The 24,701-nt window shown below is 35.7% G+C and overlaps 1 protein-coding gene across 4 annotated transcripts in view; it reads right to left on the reverse strand.

The window, feature by feature from the left end:
* LOC145246648 (epithelial splicing regulatory protein 1-like) overlaps nucleotides 1-24,701 on the reverse strand; it is a 152,057-nt gene that overhangs the window by 57,558 nt on the left and 69,798 nt on the right. The gene's annotated exons all lie outside the window — the stretch shown is intronic.

Here is a 24,701-nt window from a genome sequence, read left to right on the forward strand (position 1 = left end):
CGGATAACAGAATTAGTTACGTTCACGGCGTTTACGATTTAAAGTTATTTGGGAAGCTAGACTAATTCGAAACTTGATAAATCGTTATAATAGGTAAAAAAAAAAAGGAAAAAAAAGTTACACCATCATTGGGACATTATATTACAACAAAAATAGACGTGATTACGTCGTATCTACGATCTACACTTGGTTTCTCTGAGCAGGTTGCAGATTTGCATTTGCTAATCCATTTAGTCTTTACAAGAATCAATTTGTTCTATCGTTTCTCTTACAAACATGCTTTGCCATTGTACACAAAGTTGCAGGGCGTTTTCAATGTGAGCATGTAATACAAAGTGAAAGTAAAAAGATGTCGTGACTGGCATGGCTATATTAGTCCTACGTAAATGTGGATAGACGCCAGTTTTAACTAGTAAAAAGCCACACACACACATATATATATATATATATATATATATATATATATATATATATGTGTGTGTGTGGCTTTACTAGTTAAAACTACTACTTAATTGGCTGAAAATGCGAAGCTCGTTGTTTGTTTGTTTACGAACAGGCGATTTGAGCACTATAAAAGTGGTGGCGGGTGTCTATTTAAATAGACATTCCGACGAGTTATTTACGGGCGTCGATTCCATGGTCGAGTGGGAGATCTGCCGACTGTCAACACGACGATTCTAGGTTCAATCCTTGGCTTGAGAGATGCTAGTCTAGCGGCACTGATGAGTTGTGATACAACGAAACAGGATTGTATGTCGATGATTACAAATATATATATATATATATATATATATATATATATATATATATATATATATTTGTATACGTATAAAAAAAAAAAAATAGACCCACGGCGCCACAGAAAAAAAGCATTGCGTTACAATCAATTCTAAAAGACATTCTTTTGGATATTTAAAGTTCAATCTGTACTACAATCTATAATTAAAAAAATACTCAACAATTCTACCTAGTCATGACTAACGCACCAAAACAGTATACCCCTATAAGGAAGTGACGTACAGGAACTATTTTTTTGCTAGCATCAGAGGATGGGTTCATGATGAATAAACATGAACTACGCTATCTCCTCTCATAAACAAAGAGAATGCATGGAAGGATGATCGCATGACAGCAGAACAGATACTACACTGCTTCTCCTGAATTGAGCATTAAAAGATAACACGACAGTACAGTTTATAGAAGTAACGAGATATTATCTACAGATATCTAAAAAATTCAGAAACATTATAGATTAAATCTTGAGTTTTTTTTTTCATTCATTTAAAATACCTAGCTTAGTTGATCGGGTATATTTGCCGGGTAGTTTTTAAAAATTCTTTTTTCTTTTTTTTTTTTTTTTTTTTTTTTTTTTTTTTTTGCAAGTATCCGGTTGCAAGTATAATTACTGGAATGATGGCGACTATCCTAAGATTCCAGTTTCTTTTCACCTCTTACACAAGACCTTGGTATTTTGTTAGGTTGGTGCAAAAATGATGTTATATATATATATATATATATTTGAATGTACAAAAACAAAAAAAACAAAAAAAACGAAATTATTTTTGCACCAACCTAAAATTTTAACGCTTCATCCGAATAAGCATCAATAACTGTCACCTAGAATTAGATGCGATTTAAGACTTGATTCAAGATATTGTTTTTGGATAGGACGCGATATAGACTTTAGATCTAATTAAAAAAAAAAATCTACAGATATAAATATCAGTCAGTCACTATTAAGGTGGGTACAGGGTTGAAGACAGTTTGGAAAAGAGGAAAGTTGGTTGACGAGACAAACGCCGGTTTTCAAAAAGAACATTGTGAGAACTAAGCTTGCATTATCGGTCAAGTTGACTAAGACTTGTCTGACTTGTTCTTGCTATTTTTTTTTATTTGGCGAAGGGGGGGGGGCGCTTATCAAGGCCAAAAGCCACTCGAAGATAAAGATTAGTGAGTGTCAAAACAAAAATGATGATCGGTAATAATGGAACTTAGGTACTTTTTCTTTTTACTTGGAAGTCACCACTTATCAAAGTCCAAAGGCCATTCGAGGATAAACATTAATGAATGTAAGGTGGTAGTGTAGTAATCTTTAATCGTGCAAATTGGGTAGAATTTGATTATTTATGGGAACGGCTCAACAAAAGTTGTTTACATTGGATTTGAAGGCTACCATGTTGTATTCAACCGGGAAGCAGGTCAGCCGAACAGCGAGGGCATCGCAACAAGAACATGCATTAGATTTGAAAACGACCATGTGAGAGTCAGCTGGGAAGCAGCCCCACGATATTGCGTTTCACATACGGACAGTTCTAGGAAGGAAACCTATATCATGGAATTTTTTGTTTAGTTCTAGACACTGATAGAAAGTAAGACGACTATTTGTTGCGAATGCTTTGCAGGGGGGGGGATAGATAGAAGCACCTGCCATGCAAATAACGATAAAGCAGAGATATATTCGTAATGTCTCTTCTGTGAGAAAGAGGAGACGAAAATGCTCTCGCCCACTAGATTTCGAAGACGGTTTTATACTCCGTCAAGATATGCAAAGGGAGCGCTGAGCAGTTCCTCCCCAAATTTGGGAAAATTTATTTTTTAAGCAAAAAGATTTGCTAAATCAATATATGTCTGACGAAAATTGTCAGTTCAAAGTATCATCTCTATAAACATGTAGAGAAGTTAGGGAGGAAGAGGGTTCTTACAAAAAAAAAAAAAAAAAAAAAATTATGAAAAACACTTAATTTCGTCAAAATGGTTTCAGTGAGATTTAAATCTCCGCAGTCGCCTATTAAAATTGAAATATTAAGAATTTCCACGACTTTGAAGCTTTCTTTAACAATCCTTAATCAAGGCCCATCTATACTTGTTAACGTTTCTGGCCCTGCCTTCCAAATCGATATTGCGAATATTATCTAAGCGGTTTACCGTTTTCCACAAGTTAATTCCATTTTCTATACAAATAGGCTCAACTAATTTAGAGTAAGTAGATTTCATCAATCTTGATAACACAGACAGCTCTGAATCTTATTTAACAAGGTTATAAGAATGCTGTAGAGGTCTAGTCAAGAGAAACAATTGCAGTGCATAGAGCGTTATATGGTACATCGAAATCGCTATGATGTCACATTCACGAGTTAAGAGGTATACACCTACAATAGAATAAAAGTGAACGCAAGATTAGCAAAGAAAAAACAAACAAAAAACCCCAAAACAAAAAACAAACAAAAAATGCATACATTTCGCATGAAAGATTTTCGTTTATAATCTATACTAATTACAATACAATACCCCCAGAAATATCAAATGAATCCAGTTCTGCACAGTTTTTATTTTACCTTCTCAAAATTAAAATCAAGATATTACGCTAAGCCTTGTATATCCTTATCCTTATTTTAATCGAAATTTATTACATGATTTTTATTAGAGAAAATGCGAGACCGAACTTTAAATTGAAACCCAGGGAATCTTGCTTAATAAGTGTCTTATGATGATGGATCAAATTCAATGCAAATGTGAAAATAATGAAATTTTTAATGGCAGTTTGTGTCATTATGCACCCTCCCATCTAAATACCCTTTGAATACTTCAAATTGACTAAAGGTCGAGAAATATTTATTAACGCATGTATAATATCTTCTAAAATTTCACACAACACACACAAAAGCAATCTAAATTTTCACGAAGGGTTTACAGCCTATTTTTATCATGTAGTCCATATCACGAACACTTAGCAACTGCGTTCTAAAAGTCATAATCGTCGTTATTTTACGAGTGCTAACTTTATAAAAGAGGAACCAGTACCTATGAAGGTCAAATAATTTTGAGATAAGAGTAACGAGATTGTCGGTTGGATGATGAATACGATTAGAGGATTGGGAACGATGAGTGGAATGAACAAAATTTGATTCAAAAGGATAGAATTGACATGAAGTTGTTGATTCAACTTGAAAACGGCCATGTTGTAGTTAGCTGCGAAACGGCTGCACGGTATTGTTTGTTTGTGTTATTCGGTCAGTTATTGACACCGCTAAGCTAAAGCTCCACTGCAACCAGGCTGTCTACTTCATACAGAGGTCCAGTCCACTAGACGATTGAGGTTGGGACTAGTTTAGCCTGGTGTTGGTGGTTGGTCAGGTATCTTTTCCAGCCAGATGCCCAGATGTTTCTTGAAAGTGTCGGGGTGGCACTCCTTTTATTTCTTATTGCGTCAGTTAGAGGTTTTTGTGCTACTGTAGGTGAAGTTGTGGATGAGGGGCTTGATCCTGTGTAGTCCCAGGTGTGGTTTTTATATAGCACAGCCTCTCTCGCCACTGATGGGTTATTTCTACTATTGTTGTGTTTGAGACACTTTCAAGATTTTCCACATAGATAATATATCGTTCTCTTCGACGTTGCAGCTCTTTCAGTCTCTCCCAGTAATTCATTTGGTCTACTCCTCATATTTTGTTGAGGAATGTTCCCTGGGGTTGCTTCTATTCTGCAGATTTCTGTTACTTTTTGTGGAGACCACTTTTCTTTTTAATTGTTACTGCTCACTCGGAAGCAAAAATACCTTTACTCCTGCATTTTGCTAAAGGTTTAAAATTCACATCCATTCTTGAGAACTATAACCCCTTGACGAATGAAACATCTACTTTCACCACGACTGATGTTTGTAAAACTTCCAAAAAATTCAAGGCCTGGTTATTGAGAAAAGTGCGAACGGACGAACGAGAGTGAATTACTAGATCCAATCCTTCCTTTGTCGGGGGACCAATAAATATTGCCGTGTGAATAACTTTCTGCTTTAATAGACGAGTTGAACCTATTGCTTGTATATGATTGCCATTAATTGCGAAGTATTACTAGTAAAAGATACGAGGGGCATTCCCAAAGTAATGCCTCCTATTTTTTTTTAAATTCTGCTCGAATGGATCAGAGGGTATTGCAGTTATTATGACTGAACTCATGCATTAATGACCTGAAAGTTTCATCTGTTGCAGATATTGACGGTGTGAGACTAAAAAAGCAACCCATACGTCATTGAATTCCTGACAAAAATGCATTGAAAATAGTGATGACCATGTAGAAAAATTCTGGAGTACAACAGGTCGCTGGTTTTAATGGTACCACTCTTATCTTCATAGCTCTTCAATTTTTTGAGTTAAAAAGTAGAAGACTTTACTGTTGGAACGACCCTTGTAAATATGCAGAGAAAAAAAAAAGAGTGCGAAATCGTGCCTTCTTGAAATTGATCCTTGTTTTAGACATATCACGCTTCAGACCCCAATGCAGTCATTCCTCGCTCTCCTATCGTAGGAGGAGAGTACTTAGTGACTTCCGTCTGGCTTGTGTCAGAAGATAGCCAACCCTTTGTGGTAACTGTGTTCACATATCGGCGTCCAAAATGAAAATGCTTAAGCTCGTTTCTGCGCAAGTTTTTCTGTGCATTCACACGGCGGAATTAAAACAAAAAAACATTCCAGGGCAATCAGATGCATGTCTCATATTCATAAAAAATAAAATAAAATAAATAAAAAAAAAAAAACGAAAAAAGAAAACGCAGTTTTCTATCCACCTTGGATGCATGAAAAAGATTGTTTTCATTAAACACGCGAGCCGAAATCTACGACAGATCTAAAACCGATGTCGCCTCACCGCCCCCCCCACCCCCTCCGCTCCTGTTTGAATTTCGGTCTGCGGCTGTCATCTCAACTCACGCATACGCGCAGCTATGAACATATGCACGCAGACATTAACGAACACAACTAATTAATTCTTATTATCTTCTACTCATTAAGAACCAATGTATAAACGTATTGAAATATTCCTAACTTTTCTCATTGAACTTTCTTATTACTACGAAAACAAACATGACTCTTAATAGCTTTTAATCTAAAGTAATTTGTATAATTGAGTGGAGAAGTTTCGCGGTACAGTAGGACCCCGGAATAGGGGTTGTCATAGGATACGTATTTTTTAGGTTACGATGTGGAATACAAGTTTTTCCGTCCCCTGGTTACGGTATTTCCTCCTTCTTACGGTGTTATTTATGTTATTTGATTATGTACATGTGCATTATATACTGTACTGTATTTTGTTACTAATTTTTAATGTGGTATCTTGGGATTCGACTGTATATATATATATATATTATGTCAGGTCATGTCATATGCTACTGGTACCATGTAACCCAGTACTACCTGCCTCATGGTCGGGTCACCGGCGACTAAACTGGTTCCCCCACCAGACTTGTTTGGTGAGGAGGGCGGCTAGTCTCTCTGAAGGATAAAACACAAGACCTTCCAAAGGGCGAATGAACTCTTTTTCTGGGTCAACGGCCAACTAGCACCGTGTATATTTGTGTGTGTGTGTGTGTGTGTGTATATATGTGTATTGAGGTAGAGAGGGCTCCCGTAAGCCATGGTGAAGGCAACCTTTCTAGGAGAAGCAAATCTCTGATTTAAAAAACCATAAAGCGGAAGACCAGTACCCGCATTAAGCTGGTCTGCAGTTTAATTTGTTGCTGGCTATCTTGCTCTTGCTTGTTGCTGGATCTCAACATTTTGAACCGAGAGAGAGACTTAGCTGTCATACAAAGCTAAGACTCTGTAACATCATATTTGTATAGATACTCCCTCAGAAATTTGGGCTCATGGATTTTAAATGTCTGAGGGAGTGGCACTCGTCTGACAAGACGTTGCAATCATATATATATATATATATATATTATTTCGTAAAAAAAAAAAAAAAAAACTAAAAAAATTAGGCACAAGGCCACTCAAAAATGGGGGAGAAGGTGTCTATGGTCATCCTCGTCACTGTACCTTTGCTTGTCTATGCTCGATCCTAGTTAAAGTTCTTATTCACCATAATACCGTAAACACACCAAGGGTAGTCCTACTTAAGATTCCAAAATCATACAGTAAAATAATTTCTGACGAGGACGCTTCACAGAACGTCTGAAACGCGTAAAAACGATTTCAATGATTTAAAAACATTATTACATTGATCCAAACATAATTCTCAATGAAAAACCAAGACATGGAATAATAAAATAATGTTAAAAAATACACATTGTTGGTGACTACCCCCTTATTTAAATATATATATACACGTGCGTAAAAAACAAAAATTCTGTAAGAGTCGATTTATTGAAATTTCATTGGATTACGAGTTTCAGACCTATGTAATTTGCGCCCCTTAAGTTATCGATCGACTTCTTGGCTAAAAACATTCAAACATCTATGTTTTTTTCTATTGTTGTAAGTTTTTATTTTATAAAATATCTATTTTGTATTAATTCCTTGAACTCATTATGTAGCTTGTGTTTTTATCATACACTTTTCGACATTTCACATTTAATTATGAACCAAAAAACAATTTCCACTCAAAATGTTTCTGAAACCCGCTCCACCCAAAAAATCCCGTACCTAAATAGGAATCCCTAAAAGGGACCCTCCAAACGTTAAGAGACCTCGAGCGTAGTAGCGTAAAATTAGAAAAGAGAAAGTGCACGATGTGTTAGAGTTTTATGGACATTCACTTACACCCCCAAGGGTGAAGAAATTGAATTTACCTATTGGCCAATCCAAGCGGTTCTTAAGGGACAACTGGCCACAAACATTGACCAAATTACTTGCAACTTGTAACGGCAACACGCTTACTTAAATGAGTCGGGCGTTAAAGATTCGGCTACTATTCAAATTTCTTTAATAAATATTTAGGCGAAATGAACACGAATGCACCCATCTAAGGCACTCGTCTATTAATTCCATTATTGACTAAAGATAAAAATCTATAGCTCAATTGCTTTCTTGCCCATTCATTGCAAACAAAACGTCGCATATTTGGAGTAAATAACTCAGGTGACGGATAACACATACAAATATTTAACTGATATGTTTAGGTTTATTACTGAGTAAACAGTCGGTATATCTCCATTCTAATCATTCTAGATTAGAAAGTTATTAGTGGCCCTGGCTCATTTATATAAAAGGTTAATTTACATTGACACGTCGATGATTTTGTTCGTGTGGTTTCCTCAGAGCCATTACTCTATTCAAAAACCATGCAGTATTCGGCCACATGTAAACATTTCATATTGCGATCGTTTGCTAATGGCGACGTCTTCACGTTTCTACAAGATTTTAATCAGTAGAGAAACAAAATGTATACATTTAATTTATGTACTTAAATCCATACATATACACTAAGGAAAAAAACAAAACAAAACAAAAACAAATGAAGCATGCATGATCCTCCGTGAGTGCACAGTGAACGAGGCATAAAAAATGACTACGTTCAGCATCGATCTGCATTGCCCTGGATGAATAATATCCAAAATTTAGTAAATATATAAATAAATAGATTACTTTTGCCCCGAACAACACCGGGTAGCCCTGCTAGTTCATGATAAATTAGCAAAAATGCTTGGCTAGGATTCGCATGAATATTCATCTATTATATAAAAAGCAGCTGTGTCTAAAAAGTTCAAAACTACTAACCAAAGACCCACAAAGTTGACATGATCTTGATCGGCGTTGCTCGATATGTATGATATCTCAAATAAAAAACAGAATGTACATTAAACGATGAATGTATTATTTTTGAACACATAAAAACAAAAAAAAAGATTGGGATGAAGTGGGGGAGATGGGAAGAAGGACGGAACAATGGGTAGAGAGAAAGAAAGATAAAAGGACTCTAGAGATATAATTTTCTTTATAAAAAACAAAACACTATTTAACCTTTATTTTATGGCCCCGGGCAACTCTGCTAGTATTTATAAAATAACACCCTAATCTTTAATCGGCAAGTTAAAGAAAAAAATATAGAAAGCGTCTCAATCTGGAAAGTTTAAACAAAAGAAAAACGTATCAATCTGTATGAAAAATACGAGAGGATTTAAAATGATTAATAAGATCAACAAAACTTTATTACTTATGGGAACGGTATATAAAAGTATTTAAAGCCGATTAAGTTCTAGCCTACAGGAAAGCAGTCTGGAAGTAATGTAATCCACGTGTGGAAATTTCTTGGAAAGAAACTTTTAATGGAAATCTGATTTAATGTTAAACATACGAACGTAGAAAGCAATGTTTTTTTTTTTTTTTTGCAGTTGTGATAGAAAAGGCGAGTTCTTGCGGTGAATGTTATGCAGGAAGGAACCATAGATTTGAGCTCTTCATCGGCATAATGAAATTTCTAATGGCGTAGAAAAAGACTAAATGCATCTACGAGAAGAGTGCTGTGGGGAAGTAGTCAGCTTCCTCTGAATTGCAAAGTCGATTTTGCACTCTGCCAAAGCAACAATGTTCTGAGCGGCAGCTCTTTGTAAAGTCTAATATTTTGGACAGAATTGCCCGTCAACCATTCTATGTAATATTTTGCTTACTTCCTTAGTAATTCGTACGTTACCCTTTGAAAAAAGCCAAATACAATTTTTGAAGGCTAAACTGCTTAAAAAAAAAAAAAAAAAAAAAAAAAAAACAAGTGAAAAAGACATTTCCGAAATTAACTTTAAAAAGGCCAATCTAGCAACCCTGGACAAGAATATGACTTCCCTTTGATACAGCCTCCTTTTCGAATATCAAAATATATGATCACCGTTGTACTAATGTGAGAAAGAAATTCATATTAATTTCGACGTGCAACAGTTCTTCATCGAAGAAAATAAGTTTCGTAAAAAGGGGACATTCGAAAGAAATGAGGCAAAAAGGACAATATCTGCCAAGAGGTGCTAGAGTGAAAGATTATTTGTATTTAAGTATATCGCGCAATATTACCTTTCGAGTATTTGTTAGTATTTATTAATTTATCTCATTTGGGCCAGGTCTATGTTCAAAATAAAATAGGCACCGTTTTCATAGAAATGTTAACTACATATTTGCTGCGTGTTATTGTTTTTTCTACCCCCCCCCAATTTTTTTTGTGCTATCTATAAAAATATCAGCTTTATCAAAACATTTGTTGATTAAATATATTTCTCATTCCGTGAAATTTCTACAGGCGATGCTAGTATATTATTATCATGATTATTCTGCTGTCTTTGTCTGTAAACAGATTCGACAAATAAACATTCGTAATATGAGCCCGTTCAGTAGTCAGGATTCATCCTATTTGTTTTTGTATTTATATAGGAGTGGTTCTTAAAGAACGTACTTAAATTGGTATATAGTTCAGTTCATGTACATAAAATAACTTTATACTTATGGAAACAATACTAATCGCCCCCACCTTTTTTCTTCAAATGTTGACATATTCCATGTCATTCAGTGTGTCAAATGCTTTTCTAAGCAATTGCTCCCAAAATTGAAAGTGAGTGGCAGTGCTTTTATGATTTTACACTTTACTAGATACTAGCGGTGGTACCCGGCGTTTCCCAGGCGTGGAAGTTGTGTAGAAAGTAACACACAAATAAAGTGGAAGTAGCGGGGGAGGAATTCACAACAGTAGGCAGCTCGGGTGGAGCGACATGTAAAAAATGGTAGTAGCCAGGCATACTCGAACCCGTAATGCAAAGATGGGGGGGGGTAACATCTTAGCTGATACATCGATGGCGAAACCGGAAGTCAAGAGCGTTGAAATTAAGCGTAGCCAATCCAACGGAGACTTGCGAAAATGTCGACGAAAAAAGCGGCGATTCCTTGTAAAAAAAAAACAAAAAACATAAAGGAGGAGCTGAGGGTGAAGGAATTAATGTTTTTGGTCAATTTTTCGATATTTGTCGTACGAAACGTAGAGCTTCAAAACGATACCGATCTCGTTATGATCCGTCGCGTGTATCGAAAGGTTTTGGCAGACATACAAACATTCATACACACAAAAAGACGTTTGAGATTTATATAATAGACTAGCGGGGGTACCCGGCATTGCCCGGGTGGTGTTACAGTGGTGTAGTAATGGTGGGAATAAAAAGCAGTTCGGTGAGGAGGGGGAGGGAGGTGTTAAAAAGTGGTAATAGATTGGAACCCATAACGCGAAGGAGAAAAAGAAGGCGAGTTTTTTTGTTTCTTTTTTAAGTGGTAGTAGGATTAATCCCGTAACGCGAAGGAGGAAAAGGTGAAAAAAAACGTAACGCGTTAGTCGATGTCGCCATCATGCAAGCGGAAGTTGCTCGAGTTGAATTTAAGCATAGCCAATTAAATGTACGATGATTAAAATGCTTTGCCACTTTTGCAAACAGTTTCGCTTTATACGAAAAAGTAAAAAAAACAAAAAAAAAAAAAACACCCGAGACGACGCCATGGCGGAAATTTTGTTTAACGATTTAAAAAAAAAAAAAAAAAAAAAAGACAGTATCCGTTTGCGAATCTGAGATATTAAGATCTGGGAAGCATGCAAAACCTCCTCGCGGAATCTAACCGACGCGAGAACCCCAATGCAAAAAGCTTTTCGCGGACACACACAAACGCTCGCGCCCATTTTTGCCTTTTAGATATTAGATTAATATACAGGCGGTGGAATAATTAGATTGGGTTAATTTAAACTGATCACCAATTATTTGACTACAAATTGCCTCTGGTATATCTATATATTAATACCGGAATACCTTTAACGTACGTACGAGTGTCACGGTTTCCAGATTATAAATGATTTGATCGGGATATCCTATTTCTTGAAAAGGAGGATAGAAAACGATAGCATAATACGGATATTAAATTTAGAATATGGCTACGCTAATTTAATGTTCGTAGTACGTTATCACCTATCCCCTTTTTTAATAAATAGTATCTTTCGATCACTGACGACACAATGACAAAAAAAAAAAATAATAATGTCGCTTTAGGACCGTACAGGAAACTAAAATATACGTTCTCAGTCTTCTGGCTAGAATCCAAGGATAGTATCTGTTCTGTCTAAAGATGGTATTATATGGGGCTTCCATTCAGGCCGAGTGTCCATACAATAGAAATATGTCACAGACTCCTATAAGGATATTGGAGATAAATCGTAATAACCAGATATATTTTGACACTGGATTAACCAGATTACTTAGATAAATACTTTTACAGTTTTAACAAAAGGGCTACAATAATATTACAGGGTTCTCCATTCACTCTGAACGTCCACAATGCCCAGCAGCGATATATTACACATGAATGATGCCACTGTGGAGTTTCCACAGGTTAAGCTAGTCTTCATTAACGGAAGAACATAGTTTTAGCGTGCCCTATTCCAAGGCTCTTAACACACGTGTAGCTTGCTAAAAATTTTGGTAGCAACTGAGCTCAAGTACACGTTTCCAATCTAATTCTTGCAATTAAAATGATCAATCAACTACCTAGTTTTCGCATTGGGTTCGCATTGACCCGAATATTAAAAGAATTTTACTCGAAAAGTATCTTTACAATTGAAAAGGTATATTACCGCTTGTTTCGTTTAATATTGTTAAGACTGAGCTATTGTCTTTGTTGCAGTATTTTTGAACTAATGAGGGGGGGGATAGATATTTGCTTGGTGTCCATCGCACCAAAGTGTGACACAGGGTCGGAAGGTGGAAAACAGGCAAGCTCCCCTAAAGGAGGGGCACTCTTGCCTCAACAAAAGTTGCCTGGGCACCCCCCGTCGGCATTTCCCGGTAGGGGCGCCTCGGGCGACAAGCAATAAACTTGTCCCACCCGAAAGCCGGGTGTCGAGCCGAGTGTCAAGAACGAATCCTTGACGAGTACTCTACCCAGTTTCCCTGCAGCCGAAGCCGCTAGGAGACTCCACCTCATCACGAGTAATGAAGGGGGTAAATATTTATTTTCAAATTTTACAAACAAAAAGTAAAAATAGAAAAATTTGGGGGGGGGTATGGTCCCTAACGGTTGGGAGATTCTATTTATAAACGATGTTGCTAGGAACTGACGAATCAAATTAATTTACGTTATGCTACCAACCAATCGGAAACCAGAATTTCTCCATAAAAATTAAACCTTTTCTGTAACAACCTCGCATGTGTTTTTTTTTGTGTCAAAACGGGAAGAATCTTTTGCTATGTGGCTTCCAACTCAAGAACTGTCTGAGAATCAGTCACCCCCAGGACTTGTATAGAACATCTAACCACCGGAAACTGTTCTGAAACTAAACAGCTTTCAATCTTCGGGTCAAAATCAAAATGTATCTGTTCTCTAGATGCTGCACTTCAATTTCTTGTTCTCTGTCAGTGGAGGAGAAATCCTTCACGACTGAGACAATTTTTATTTTTGTTCCTTTTCTCCACATTAAAAAACGACCCTGGTGTGTAACTGTCCCGTGGGGAGGCATAGTAAATAGGAACATAGCTTTCAATTAAAGAGTCTTTCAATCGTAGGCGTGCCCCTTTTCTTACAGAGATTCTTATAGATGGGATGGGTCTGCTTTCGATGAAAAATAGACGAAACTTCTGCCTTCCCTTCTTATCAAATCTCTTTTGGTGTTCAGATATTAAATCCATTGCTCTTTCTGCTTCCCGTAAAATAGGTTCTCTATTTTCCCCAAACACTTTCTTACACTGTATACTCTTCTCTATTTCTACAAAGCTACTATCAGACCATGTATGGAGTACTGCTGTCATATTTGGGCTAGGGAATCAGTGTCCTATTTGAAGGTTCTTGACAAATTGCAGAAACGCATCTGTAATTGGATTGACCCCACACTTTCTTTTCCACTGCAACCTCATGCTCACAGACGTGATGTTGCTAATCTTAACCTTTTTATAAGTACTATTAATGTTCGTATATTTTTCAAAATTGTCCCAAATATTCTCTGCTTCCGTTGTTCCAGCTTGTTTGGCTCCTTGGTCTAATGGTCGCCATCAGTTCGCTGTTATAATACCTCATTGTAATATGATTTCTTATTTCAGTAGCTTCTTTCCAAGAACTGCAAGACCGTGGAACTTTTCCTGCTCAGTTTCCTGCCTACCTACAGCCCTATTGATTTCAAGACTAAGGTCTTGAGACATCTGTTTTTGCGACAATCATCTTTCGTTTTTGTCAGTACTTTACATAGGCACGGCCAAAACGGAAGGAGGGAGTAAGTATTTTTTGACGGAATCTCTCTTTAAAAATTTACCAAAAATCAAATAATTATCGAATCAACACGAAATTTTCACCAATTAAGCGAAGAACTACTTTTTTCATAATCGAGATTATATATATATATATATACCAACAAACCCCTTATTTGTTCTTTTTATGTTAATTATTCTTTCAGATTAGCACAAAAATAGATTCATAATTTTTACGCAAAAACACTATTGCCCGATCGTAAGATACGCATAAATATATTTTAATTAATGCAGAATTCTTTACTATAAACAGAAATACTGTAGATATTAAACGTAACGTTAAATACCTAATAAAACAAACAAACAAACAAACAAACAAAAAAAAACAGCGAGTTAAGTACAATAACCATTAGGCCAGCTCAACACGACTTTATAAAGTGTTTTCAAACCTACTTATTAACATAAGGAATCTGTCATGTGAACCATTCACGCGTGTGTATTCGTGAAACAGTTCACAAACAGATAAAAGTCCGATGATTCTTACTGAAGATGATACCTTTAATCATTGTGGATAAAGTCAGTGCAGAATGGTATGAAGTCATTTGAAAGGAATCGCATTCATCAAGAGGAAATCTAAAGATTATGCAACTGATGTGGAATGGTTTCCCGCAATAATGCTAGTCTTGGAAGCTACAGAAATAGTGCCAAATACATGAAAAATTTTCACTATAATTTAAGTGTTGCCTCGGTATGCTATGTTGAAACGAATGCACATTTTTTTTTTTAAAACTATGTCGTTATATTTCAACCCTGTCGGACCCGTACGTTGTCTGGTACCGTCCCAGGAGAAAACAAATGAAGGGCATAAAATGCGACTCAGCATTTTTTAGGTGAATACAAAAAGCATTTATTCCAGTAGTTTCCAACAACGCACATCAGTTTCAAAATATCACTCACGCGTCGAACATGTGTCGAGACGCTCTTTCACGCACGTGTCTGTCTGCGCTTGCCTTTTCTGCGTTTTCGACCACGCGGCGCATTTTCTCTCTCTCTCGCCGCACAAAAGTCAAAACACGTTCGATCGTTTCCTTTGCTCGACTAGGTGCTGTACTTCTTTTTTCTTGCTTTCTTTTCTCCTCCTTTCCGTGACGTCAGCACATGTACATTTGCTTAATTTGCATATGTGCTAAAACGGCTGCTGCTGTTAATATTTTCACTAGTCAGCTATCCTACAGCTGCTGATTTTCTCACGAAACAATACCAGGCTAGAGCATAGCAACCATCACGCGAACAACAAAACAGGATAGGCATAAGAACTTAAAGCCGGAGATTTTCCCTCGGCACAGAAGCCAACAAAGTCTAGACCAGTCGTTTTAAACCAGAGTATATTTACCCCTAGAAGAAAAAAAAAAAAAAAAAATCTAATCGATCGAGGGTTAATAATTTAAATATCTGACAATTTAAAAATAATTTCTTTTCAGATTGTGTCACGTCTAAGAAACGTACAACATGACTGACTGCGTTGTTGTGTTATGTATAATACTATTTTTTATAGGGAACCTAAAATCCTAAACAATAAAAAGGTACTTTTTTTACATGTCACTTTATGATAGCTATGAAATTTTTGTCTGGTAGTAGGGGGTAAATGGAGAAATACATAAAAGCGAGGGATCAGTGACAGAAAAAAGGTTGAGAATGGTTGTTTTAGATCATTGTTTAGATGGCCTTTTCCCTGCTTTTTTTTTTTTTTTTTTTTTTTTTTTTACACACCGGAATCATCACTTATGAAGACCCGGAGGCCACTCGAGGATAAGGGTTAATGTGTATACGTTAGTCAATGTGATTATAGCGTAGTAAACATAAGTAGTGGTAATCTTGTAAATTGGATTACTTAGGGGGACGGTTCATCAAGAACTTGTTTACATTGGACTTGAAGACAAACTGTAGTCAGCTGGAAAGCAGGCAATCGGGAAAGAGTTCCACAGGCGTGCAGTTCTAAGAAAGAAGCTTTGTTCACGGAATCTGCATTTAGGTTTAGGCACAGATAAAAAGTGTGGGGAATTATTGATAGTGGTTTTGGCTAGACGAGTGTTTTTCGTGAAAGTTTGACGAGGGGGGATCATAGATTGAAGCTCAGATGAGCAATTGCCATGAAAACCAAGATAAAGCAGAGACAAGCTCGCAACGTTTCTTCTGTGGGGAATAGGTTGCAGGGAAAAGAAAAGGGCATCCCCCACTAAGCTACGAAGTCCATTTTGAACTCTGTCATAGCAGGATAAACTGCTTCTAGCAACTTCTACCCAAAATGTGGCAACAGTACTCCATAGTTGGCCGTACCTGGCTTTTATATAGGTAGAGAATTGCATCAGGAGTGGTAGAAGGATCCCACCATTTTTCCAGCGACCTTGGCAATAAATTTAATATACATGTTCAATTTCAGATCGGGAGTAAAGGTCAAGCCCAGAAGCTTGTCAAAACATGAAGCCTCCCCAAGACGAGAGCTGTTCATTTCAATTAATGGCAGATGGGCATCAGGGCGTTGATGATGTAAAGATAGAAGCTTGGTTTTAAATGCATTAAAAGTAACTAGCCACCTCTCTCCCCATTGTACCACGTGTTCAAGATCAAAGGAGAGAGAATCAGAGAGAACTTGGTCGTTTACGGTCTTTGATGCACTACTATAGATTGTAGTGTCGTCAGCATGAATGTCTACGAATGATGTAAGGATGGGATTTGGAATTGCAGTAAGGATACTTTTGAAGATCACAAAATAGTACATGGAAGATCTTCACTATTGTTTGTGGTGCTTCTATTATAGACACGTTATATACGCGGCTATATAACAGATACTGACGATGCCCGGGAGTCCCATAATGCAACACTTTGATATGCTAATTTGTTCACATAAAACATCAAAGGATAAGTGATCGGGTTTACTTATTTGTCAATCCACATGACCCTTAAAAGGGACAGCTGAAAAAAAAAATACTGGCCAATCTACGTTCGTCTTATAAATAGCAATACGCTTACATAAATAAACCAGGCGTTGAAAATTCCGCTACAATTAATTTTTTTTTTAGTAAATCTTCAGGCGATAAGAACAAGAATACTCCCATATTAGGCATTCATCTATTAATAATTCTATTATTAATTCACTGACAAAATTAAGAAAAATAAAAAAATCCACGGCTTTTTTGCCCATTCATTTTATACAAATCGTCGCATATTTAGAGTAAATAACTCAGAAGTGAGGTATGAAACGTACAAATACTTGTTCACAATAAGTTTAAAGCCATGAGCCTTGCGTTGAGGAGTTTTTAAAAATTGTTATAATACACGTTTACTTCAAATAGATCATATTTAATAACGAGGGTGTTAGAAATGGCGAAAACAAAAACAATGTCGAGCATGCGAGTGAACGATTTTGGGATAATTTTACCTTTATAATGCCCCCTAAGGGCAACCAGAGTTATTCCGTAAAATCCGTTCTTTCAAAAATTTACTTTTAACATGACTAATGTTTGTGCAAAATTTAATTTAAAAAAAAATCCAAGGTGTGGTTACTGAGAAAAGTGCGAATAAACGGGCGGGAGTGAATTACTAGGCCCAATTCCTCCTTGATAGGGGCACCAACAAGTTGCATTGTGAAGATTTTCATTATGGTTTAAGTGTTGGTTCGATACGTAGACTATGTGGAAACAAATGAACTTCCGTTGATGGCTAACAAACATCATCTGATAGTTCATAAAACAATGAAACAATTCCCTTTGCAAGGGGTCTGCATTTTGTTTTTCTTTTTAACCAGAGACACATTCTCTTCAAACACGGTTAATAAAAACAATATCAGGCGATACTATCACAATCATCACGCAAACAAAATACAAAGATAAACATGAGAATTTGAGCTGTTTTTCTTTTTTTCCCCTCAGCACCAAAGCAACCAGAGTCTAAGGTTGCTTCCTGAGATGACTATCTTGTTTAGGGTACGACTTTGGTTCTGGGCAATTCTAGAAGGTCCACCCTATCCAGATTTTTCTCCCTTTGATAAGTGGTTAGTTCATTACTAGTCACTCGAGACGCTCCTACCGTGGAATACCGACGAAGATGCGTAGACATTTTATGCAGGCCAGAGTGATCTTCCTCTATGGCGTTGGCTCTTCAAACCCCATTTCCGACCCTTGTGTCACACCATCCCGCTGTTGGGAGATAAACATCTAGTCACATTATCTTTTTGTAAATATTCCAATATAAATCAAAGAAAAGTGATAAAAGACACCATCTCCTACCAGCAATAAAACAGTGTTATATAATAATGATAATAATGAACGTTCATACTGATAGCGCCATACACACAAGCGGTGCATAGCTCATAATTACAGACCAGAGTTTAGACATGCTTACTCAGACATGACGAAATTCTTACAAACAAAATTATGAAAGCATACGTACTTTACCAAATATAAAAGATGTTGAAATTAACATAATGTAACAAAAGATGCTTCCGCTATAAAAAGGTGGGTATTCTTATTGGCCACTTTTTATGGTAGATTCATCCTCTTCCGGTATTCAAAAACATCCTGTACCGCTCAAAACTACAATGATCAAAGTGATGTTTGTATTCATAAATCTAAATATTTAAATAAATAACTAAAATCATATTAAAAAAAGAAAGAAAAATTGTGTGCGTAATAATTATTATGAAGCTGAAACTTATTTATATTAATGTAGTATTGCAATTATCTTTTAATGCTAAATTCAAGGGAATAGTTGTAACATCTATTGTTCTAATGATAATTCCTCTCAAGCATTACCACTTTTTTTTTTTTTTTTTTTTGGTGAGTGAGGGTAGTATTTGTTCTGAACATTCTTCCAGATATCATCTCTTTGACAGGGGGTAGCTTACGCCAACATGAAATTTTTGCAATCAGCTGTTCATGAGCAAACCAAACAAAACCATATGAGCGGAGGTAGGATTATGTTTACTAGTATATATTATCTCTCTCTCTCTCTCACACACATTATATATATATATATATATATGTATATATATATATATATTAGTGGAAATGGTAATTAATAAAAACCGAAGAAAGTGCTCAATACTGTTATAGAGCAAATATGCGTTTTATTTTTTATTACCGTATCTTTCTGTTAAGTTACATTATTGTTTTAGCTACTCAGCCGTTTTTTTTGGCCGTCTGTAGCTTCCTCAGACTTTTACAGAAATGTGATTAAATGAAGTAGTCATATATATATATATATATATATATATTGTGACGTCAGAGAAAAGTGAACATTCAATCTCTCTGCCTCTCTATCTGACGTTAATACTTACTCTCTCTCAGACAGCGAACATTTGAGGCGGGAAAGCTGAACACGAGGGGATTTGAAAATAGGAAGATGTACGGCAGTTGGCGAAAAGACAGCGGCACAGCCCGGTGTGTAAACATTATCTCCGAGAATCGAACCTCATCGAAGATTGAGATTTTAATTAATTGAATTGCTGATTATTATTCAAATACGATCGTATTGCCGATTGAACTCAACATTTATTCTTCTTTGGAATTATGATTCGAGAAAAAGATAGACTTTCGCCATCTCAACTTTTTTTTTTTTTTTTTGTTATCGTGTTTGTGAACTTATGATTCGTTTTTACCCTAACGGACAAAACAGCTAAGTTTGGCCTATCTCATGCCAATATCTTTTCTTATCCACAAACTTTTCTACATATTATATTGTAATTGCATGTCACATACATCTGGCAAACATTCCAAAGATACGTCTATCTCACTCATTCTTTTTATCGTGGCTTCTTCGTCCTTTTTGTATATAAAAGTCTTTATTGAATTTTAAACTTTGATTGAGTGTTTGTTTCGTCATTCATTGCTCTGTTGTTCCATTCCCCTTAATGATATAGTTCGCTAGTTGATCCGACATCCGACGATTAACCGAAGATAAGCGATGAGCCATTGGATATCAAATAAAATAAATTTATGTGTCTCGATCTGATTGCCAATCAATTCGGTCATCCATTAACCGGGTCGTGACAATATGACTACTTCATTTAATCACAAATTAAATTATAATTTTATGCGTAAACTAAGTATTTACTTCAACAGTGCTCAATACATAGGTAGAGCAAAGTAGTAAGTTAGGAAAATGTATAGGATTTGTCAGGCTTATGCATAAGCCTGGCGAATCCTAGTGTGGATGAAATGCGGAATATTCTGTAGCTTAATTGCCATATATATTTTCTAACTTACTATATATATATATATATATATATATATATATATATATATATAATGATGATGAAACCGTGAAACAGTTGGTTGTCTGGTTTTATGAAATATCCATCCATTTTCAGGTTATTTAATGTCAAATCCGCTAATTTTCGGAAATAAGTGTTACGCTTCAAATTCTTTATATCTTCAAATATGTATGGTTTTTCGTTTGGTTGTTTTGTAGAGAAAATTGTTTTGGGCTTTGTAGAACATAATTGAGTTTCTCAAAGGGAAAGGAAAAAACATCAATGCTCAGTGAATAGCATATAATAAGTAATGAATATTTTCTCTATAAAGCAAACCTATTAAGATAGAAGTTCTACACGATTTAGAGGACTAATTTATATATACATAAATGTATATAAAATTAGACAGTCTAGGACATCTCACCGAGTAAGATATGCGTGTCCGTGCGAAATTTCGTCAGTGTTTGTCCGATCATTTCTAAGCAACACGTTGCCAACGGTATGCGATGAGAAATCGTGGGGCGATGAGAATATGGACGAAGTACTAAAGCCTCATCTTCTAAAGGCTGCGTGTTCAATCCTTGTGCAGAGCAGCAAATTTATTCCCTTCGATTCACACTCGAAAATAAAAGAAAATCCGAAAATAAATTGGTTATTATAGAATTTTTTTTTTAATTCATAAAAATGTGTATGCAAGAAATAAGATTAGGTTATTTATCTCCCCCACCCACACAGCAGAATGATGTGATACAATGCTTGGAAAGTGGGATTGAAGAGCCAGAGCCATAGAGGAAGGAAACTGTTCTGCAAATAATGCCTGGGCAATTCCGTCGCCATTCTTCAGAAAAGTGACTCAGAACCTCTTAAAGAAAGGTAAGACCTAGAACTTCGCAGGACCAGCAACGCACGGCAATAAACGGGGGAGGGGGGGGGGCATTTTTCAATAATTGCGAACTTTGTTTCCCTGCTATCCAGCTGACTACAATATGGTCGTCTTTAAGCCCAACTTAAAAAAGTTGGTTTTTGTGCGTAAGGAATAGCGTATTTTCGTATTTAGCTAGGCCGACTATAGACTGTGCGTGTTTGTGTATATATATATATATATATATATATATATATATATATGTGTGTGTGTGTGTGTGTGTGTGTATTTGCGTACAGACAGCAAGTTAGAATATATTTAGACGTGCATTTGGTTGTGTATTTGAGCAGGATTTATTCATCCAAACATGCTTAAGTAATACGACCAAATTATGCGTGCATATTTTCCATCTGATCCCCTAAAACTGCCTGTTAAGTGTTCTAATTTTGGGCTTGCTGGGGCATTTATCATAATTACTATGGACAGCCGTCTCTCTCTCTCTCTCTCTGTTATCGGCTGTTACGGTATTACACTTGTTAGGTGATTGGAGGATTAAAATCTCCATATAGCATACGAAAAGAACAGCCGACTCAGAAAACAGCCCACCCCTTTTCTCAGAAAAAAAAAAACAAAGAAAAAAAACAAAGAAAAAACAAAGCAAAAAAACAAAACAAAAAAAAAACCGCCAATAAAATTCGAGAACTAAATTGCAATATAAGGGGGATAATGTGAATAAAAGAACGGAATATTAAAATCGAAAATTCTTTCGATTTGAATATTTCTAGATTATGCGGTTGCCCCAATTATTCATAGAAATAAAACTACCCCCTCCGCCTGCATATATGTGTGTATATATAAATAAAATTTATACGGTTTCGGTTTTTTTGTTTTTACTCGGGCGTAGACATGTATGTCTTTATAGTCAAGATTTGAACTATTTTTAAAACTAAGTCAAGGACGATAGTAAGAAGAAAGGAAAGGAAAAGAACCGCTAAAAGTGAGAAAGGCAAAGGCGATTGGACGTCACTAATTTGAGAAAAGAAAACAGAACGCATTGATTAGTGAAACGAGTCAATGAGTTGGAAAAAAACTGTTAGAGATTCAAATCCTCTCCGCACTTATTAAATTTTGTATCTGCTCGGGTCGGGCTTAATAAACTAACTTCACAGGCATTACCTCCTCGGACGAAATTTTTGGTTTATTGCCGATTGCCAGAGATACCAGAAAATGCTGACCGGCCCGAACACACACACACAATATATATATATATATATATATATATATATATATATATATATATATATAAGTGAACGTGTCTGTGTGTGTACATTTCCCCTCGCAATAACTGCCAATTTTTAGTCTACAGACTCGAAATTTGATATATAAGGTACTGAGATTTGGGAAAATCTATGTGATCGGTTTTCGGCCAGAAATTTCGCTGTTAAGGGATCAAAGCTCAACGAACTGACCTTTGAGAACTCTACCAAACTCCTCCGACAATTTTGGGTCTAAACACTTGAAATTTTAGATATAGGTTCCTTAGACATGGATCTAACTTAATAACTTGATTTGATCTCAAAACAATTTGAAGGGGGCACAATAGGGGTCAAAGTTAAAAAAAATTGACCGCTTTTTTCTTTTGCTTAACGTACACCTCCAAATACCCGGGCACCCATGCTTTATATATATATATATATATATATATATATATATATATATATATTACAGGGTGTCCGTAAAGTTACTACACAGTCTTACAAGTTACTATGCTTGATTAAATAAACCTGAAAAAAAATAAATAAAAAAATAAATATTAACACAAATATAATACAATAAAACAATAAGACTGTATAGTAACTTTACGGAACCATATATATATATATATATATATATATATATATATATATATATATATATATATATATATATATATATACACACATACACAGGGTTCCGTAAAGTTACTATACAGTCTTATTGTTTTATTGTATTATATTTGTATTAATAGTTGGGAGAGGAATCTGACATCTAAAATTCGGAACTTTTGGAGTATCAGAACCGGCAAAATGCGTATATTTTCCGATGCTAAAAATTTTATATTTAATTTTGTCTTAAAAAATTTTTTTCCACTGCTGGTAGTAATAATAGAATAAATATTACTTGATTTAAACTTCCAGTAAAATTAAAATCTGCAGACCATCATCTCACAACGGTGTTTTTACGCCAGAGAAAACATGCGTATTTAACGTATGTTATTAAGATAATTGGGACAAAATAACCGTTTTGTTATGACATATTTAGAAATTCATAAAAAATCGGAATCTGTAAAATATTGGAATCATCCCATCACACACACACACGTCATCCATATACAGACTGTTTCGCTCATCAGTGAGGCTAGACAATCCCTAGCCAGAGATTGAACTTAGAACCATCTAGTTGATAGTCGGCAATTCTAACCTCTGGCCCATGAGATCGGTGTCTGTAAACGACCTCATCAAATGCCCATATAGACGGTGCCTGACCTACGTGTTTATTTATAAATAAACAGCTTACAAAGAAATATTAATACATACCAGCGTAACGATCTCTCGGTGTTGGTAGTCGAGAAATTAATGTAACCACCCAACCATCCAGACTATTAAAGTGTTACCCGTTTATCATTATCCTATGCGTACGAAAACACCAGAACGTGATCGAAAAATAACTGGAAATATGTCCCACGAAAAAACTCATTTTTTTTTCACGATGTGAAAAAGGGGGTTGTTTAACAATTCACATACATACGAAAAGTTGTAAAAAAAACAAAAAAACAAAAAAAACAAAACAACAAAAAACAAAACAAACCGTACAAATAAATGTTACCAAAGACAAGAGAAGTTACTTTTCCACCTATCTAGAAACTTTTTAGTGGTTTTATTCACTTTAAAACCACTAATCGGTTTTAAATCATACAGTGTTTATCGATAGGCTCGAAAATAAGAAAAATGTCGGCGAGCTAATTCTTAAATATCTTAAGTTTTGAAAATGAGTTAAAACTAAAAATTATACAAATACTGTTAGAAACCCACTCAATATATGTTACGGTAACATTTGAAGTGGGAGGGGGTCTAACAGTATTTTGTATACTTTTTCCAAATAGTTTTAACTCATTTTCCAAACTTTATATATTTAAGGGCCAGATCGCCGCCATTTTTCTTGTTCGCGCATATCGATAAACACTTTTCTGAATTATAAAATGAGGGTTTGTTATTCGTATTATTTGTATTTATCGGACTACTGTTCTCATCTTAAGTGTGATTTGCACAATGTTTCTGTCAATGTAACTTCCGATCTTCAGGTGTATGTTGTCGAACTCAGGAATGTTCGTGCCAAATTCGAGAATTTGGACGGAATTTCGAGCGGAAGCCTTTACTTCACGGGGGTAGCATGCTCTTGTTCCGTCAGCCATCAAGGATAGAGTCCCAAGTAATTCGCAATTGTATTTTTTTGCCCGCACAGAAAACTGAACCTTCAACTTTCAGGAGAAAGTCACATTTTACAATTGATTTTTCCAAGCACGCTAACCACTGCGCCACGGGTCCTTGCAAAAAAAAAAAAAAAAAAAAAAAAAAAAATGTGAATTATATAGGACC

The sequence above is a fragment of the Euprymna scolopes genome, chromosome 24 (genome assembly GCF_053919585.1).
Source record: "Euprymna scolopes isolate OS-2025 chromosome 24, ASM5391958v1, whole genome shotgun sequence".
NCBI lineage: Eukaryota > Metazoa > Mollusca > Cephalopoda > Sepiida > Sepiolidae > Euprymna > Euprymna scolopes.